Source organism: Melanotaenia boesemani, chromosome 5, assembly GCF_017639745.1.
Source record: "Melanotaenia boesemani isolate fMelBoe1 chromosome 5, fMelBoe1.pri, whole genome shotgun sequence".
NCBI lineage: Eukaryota > Metazoa > Chordata > Actinopteri > Atheriniformes > Melanotaeniidae > Melanotaenia > Melanotaenia boesemani.
In genome coordinates, this window is record NC_055686.1 from 34,122,052 (window position 1) to 34,126,761 (window position 4,710).

A 4,710-nucleotide genomic window follows, 5' to 3' on the forward strand; every position below is an offset into this window, starting at 1 on the left:
GATCAGAGAGACCGGCGGACCGCCTGTACCTGGTGGATCAGAGAGACCGGCGGACCGCCTGTACCTGGTGGATCAGAGAGACCGGCGGACCGCCTGTACCTGGTGGATCAGAGAGGACCGGCGGACCGTTTGAATAGCTGGTGGATCAGAGGAACCGGCAGTAGTTGGTGGACCTGTGACAGGAACCGAAGCGAGAAAGGATGTCGTCTTCCCGCGAGTACCGCGTCGTGGAAGGTAAGTAAATCATGTTTGTTTTTTCTTTGCAATAATAGTTTGTTTAGAATTGTTTATTAACCAAAATATGTTAAACCGTTAAATTTAAAGATGGGGTAAATTTTTCTTTAGTGTTATAGAAACAACAAATTGATGACAGTTTGTTTTGGGTGTATAAATGAAGGGTTGGTTTGTGCATATTAAAATTCGCGGGAAATTAATGATGATTTCCTGGGTAAAAATGGTATTTCCCGGGAATTTTGATCGCGTTGTCTGGATGTTATTTAAAAAGTCAGTTGTTTTGAAAAGAGAGCGTGAACTGTGTTCAGTCTTTCGTGTTTTTATTTATTTAGTGTGTGTAAAAATGCAGTGAAGACACAATTTTGGTCACCATAGCAACAATGGGATTTTTTAAAAGTTTAAAATTCAGAACGTGACGTTTTGAACGGAGCCTAAAGTTCTGAACGTCAACTCCAACCACCAATCAGCTGAGTTTACAAAGGTTATGTGCGCTTTGTTTAAAGCTCCAAATTCATGTTGTTTCAGTCTCTCATATGATTTACACCCTGTTTGGAGAAAAAATAGTGTTTTTGTGGCGAAAGCGTAATCACGGTAAACTTTAAGATGAAAAATGAGCCATTCTCCTTAAATGGAGCATCTTTTCTATCCCTAGAAGTATTTGTAACTGCGTGGATCATGTAGTAAAACTGCTTTCGCCACCACTGTTTCTGTTTTTACTTTGGGATTAACTGATGGATGTAGTGGGTTGGTTGTGGTTGGGTCGACATTAATGAAATTCTAGTTGGGGTGACTATATAATTACATGAGTTAGTTGTAAACAGTTGATTTTAAGAAGTCAGTCTACTATTAAGTAGTTTTGCATTTCATGTTTTAGTAAAAGAAATGTATGACTTTAAAACCTGTAATTTGAGAGAGAAACTTCCATACCTGGACTTTCTTCCTCACAGACGACTTCCTCGGAGTCCCTGTGCTGGTGATCGTCGATGGAAATGCAGGTGACCCCTTTGCTATTGCTCGGTTTCCTGATCTTGATGGTGTCCCCCTATTCTCAACTAGTGAGGAATCTGATGCTGAGCAGTCTGATGCTGAGCAATCGGATTCTGAGCAATCTGATGCTGAGGAGTATGATGAGGTGACTGATAGTTCAGAGTGGACAGATAGTAATGAAAGTGTTTCTGAGGACTCTGGGTACAGCAGCATGTACTCTGAGGAAGATGACGACCATATTCCACCTGAGTTTCCTCCTCATCCTCCTCAACAGCTCATCGCACCCCCAGAGGGAGACCTTCCTGACCGGCCACAGTTTGTGGTTTGTTTAGGAAGGATCTCTCCTTTTGGCCTCTGGGATCTTCAGGAGAGCTTTGCAGAGGACTCTGATTCCTCAGCTTCCGTCCCTAGCTCCTCCCAAAAGAGGAGCAGGGAGGACAGCGACGGGGATCAGCCCTCTGCAAAGAGGCCGAGGGAGAGCTGTGAGGAGAGCCCTGGAGAGGAGCAGTCCTTTCCAGACTCGACTCCCTCAACCTCTGGCTTGAAGAGCAGGTGTGACGTCATTGACCTCACTGTGAAGAGACCGAGGTGGGACGATGACAGCAACTCTGACTAAACTTGTCAACTCCTTCATGCTGCAGGATCTGACAACTTTAGATCAGACAACTTTAGTTGCATAAACCATCAGTCATGAACTTCAGCAACAGGAAGGGGCTGAATGTTGCTTCTCCAGATGGGACTGTTTTCCATCTGGAGATAATTATTTCTTCATTTGTATACATGTATATTTCTATGTTTAACCTTTTGAGTCTTACAGGACTGGTGAGCCTCAGGTAGGTCTTGCAGCAGGGCTTTCCTTCATCTGGTCCCTGGATCAACTTTTGAAAACTTGCATCTGTATGGGTTGTCAGAGCCTGAGCCTTGCACCAGGCCTGTTGATGTTATAATGTAAAATCTACTGATGACGTGAGTGTAGTAGGAAGAGGACCCAATGCTACGCTGAGGAGGCATGACCTGATGATCTAGACCTGATTCCTCCTCAACCCAGACATGAACAGAGGACCAGCTTTACCACCTGAGTTACTGCTGGACACAAAATGTGCAAAAAGGCCAGTAAAAGACTCTTTGTTGAGCCTCTTTGCTGGAAGAAGAGAGAAGTCCAGACCCAAAGAGGGACAGAGACACCGTGTGAAGTAAGGCCTTCTGGTTTAACATTACAAACTTTATTTAAATGATTTTATGTGACATTGTAGAAAATATTCATGGCTGTTTTTTGCTTTAGGTCATGATTCTGAGTGGACGTCCACAGAGCTTGAGTTGGTGACCCATGTGATCCAGTCCAGAGGACCAGAAATGGTTCCACCGACGTGTGAATCCTGGTTCCAGTCTGTCTCCTTTATATCCGTCCACATGACAGAAGGTGGAACCAGGATTCACACGATGTGTGAAAAAGGTGAGTTAGCCATTCTGTCCTGAACGTGTCCTACAATAATCTCAGATTAAACTGTAGAGAAAGTGTGTATGCTAGCTGGAAATGTTGTTCATTTACTGTCAGAGCCACTGACACAGTTTTTCTTCTTTGACTTCTTCGTTTCACTGAGGTGATCATGACTGAGATGACACACGGCCGTCGGCCTGAAGGACAAGCAAGGTGGACCACAGAGACCCAACTTCTGTTGTACATCCAAGGTTTCCATGGCGATGAAGAGCTCCCAGCCAGATGACAGCAGCTGTTAAGACAAAGAACATGAAGTAAGTCCAAAGTCACGATGAGCTAAAGATAACACCATCAAGTCTATTTAAACCATTTTATGTGACACTGTAGAAAATATTCATGGCTGTTTTTGGACTTTAGGTTATGACTCTGAGTGGACGTCCACCAGACTCCAGCTGGATAAAACGGTGAGGAAACAAACTCCTGTTTAAACCAAAAAGATGCCAAACTGAAATAAAGTTGTATTGAAGTTAAATTCAACATTATGTTGGTTAAAAGTTTGTAAACTCTGTTTTTATAAATCCTGAGAATTTACATCTTTCTTCTCATTTCCACTTTTCTCAGAGCTCCTGATGGCGGACGTCAACACATCCCAGGAAGCTTCAGCAGCACCGCCGTCCCCTGAACACACTCCTGCACCAAACCTGCTCCCAGACCCTAAACCAGGGTTTCAACCCGCCGCCATGATGAAGAGCACAGCTGCACACATGAAGCACAAAGACCCTCTGAACATCTGCTGGCCTCCGTCTGCAGACATCACTAGGCTTTACAGAGACACTGCTCTGCATGAGACCTTCACCTCACGCCGCCTCAGAACGGTGAGGAAGATCCTGGAGGACTCATCTGCTCACCGTGCGCTTGAACTGCAGTCAGGCCGACGTTACCGAACAATCCAAACCAGGACCCCAACATCTTTTACACAACAGTCAGAACTGTAAAAAAAAACAGAATTTAGTAAAAACATGTTAAAACTCAGCTTAACGTCTGTGTTTAACATCATGTGTGTAAAACTGCTCATTTTAAAATGGTTTCATGTTACTTTAACTTGTTTTTAATGCTGTGCATTTAACTTAACTTGTGTTTACATGTGTGTATGAAATGCTTTTAAAGTACCATCATGTATTCTACTCGTTCTTATTGGGTTTCTATTTATTATTTAATGTTTAAAAGTGGAGCTATTGTGCCAACCTAGTTTTGTTGTAATTATCTGAAATGATAATTAAATGTTATTCTTGAAGATGTTGAAGCTGAAACTTATTGATCAAACAGCACAGAGACACTTTCTATATGATCTGATTCTTTGATGGCAGATCTGGATCATATAGACTCATCGTGGTTACCTGATCTCAAACATTCCCTCATGGTGTTTTATGGTAGAAAAATGTTTGAGTTTCCATTTCACATCCAGGTGGTGGGGTGAAGATGTGATGGAAACAACCAGGCTTGTACAAAGTCCCAAATGGAATTTAGAATTTCTATTCTTGGATTTGAATTTGAATTTTAAATTTGAATTTAGATAAAAACAAGAAGCGGAACTGCAATTAAATTCAAATAAATTCATGACACATAATTGAGGTATATTTAAGAAAGAAGTATTTATTACGTATGTGTACAAGATGAATCTCATACAGAGTATGACATACAGATTCTATGGCTCTAATACTTTAAGATAGTAAATAGGCTTTTTTTTAACTACAGATTTATTTAAATTAAAACAAAACAGATAATTATACAAACTTTAACAGTGTGGATAATTATAAGACAGCACTTAATTTCCCAGAATACCTTGCTCTATCCAACATTTTGGACATTTAGTTTAGAGCCGGGGTGCCCAAGTCTGGTCCTCGAGATCCACTATCAAGGTTCAAGGTTCAAGGTGCTTTATTGTCATTCCAGCATAAACATGACAGAACGAAATTAAGAACTCGAGGGCCAGTGAAATAAAAAAATTAAAAAAAGAGTCAAAGAGAGAAATAATAAATAAAACAGTAATA

At 41.5% G+C, this 4,710-nt stretch overlaps 1 long non-coding RNA gene across 1 annotated transcript; it reads left to right on the forward strand.

Annotated features, from left to right (window-relative positions):
* Positions 1-2,622: 2,622 nt before the first annotated feature.
* LOC121639580 lies at positions 2,623-3,953 on the forward strand. Its single transcript, XR_006010204.1, has 3 exons — positions 2,623-2,973; positions 3,077-3,123; positions 3,281-3,953. It is a non-coding gene; the product is annotated as an uncharacterized LOC121639580 (long non-coding RNA).
* The last annotated feature ends 757 nt before the right edge of the window (positions 3,954-4,710 follow it).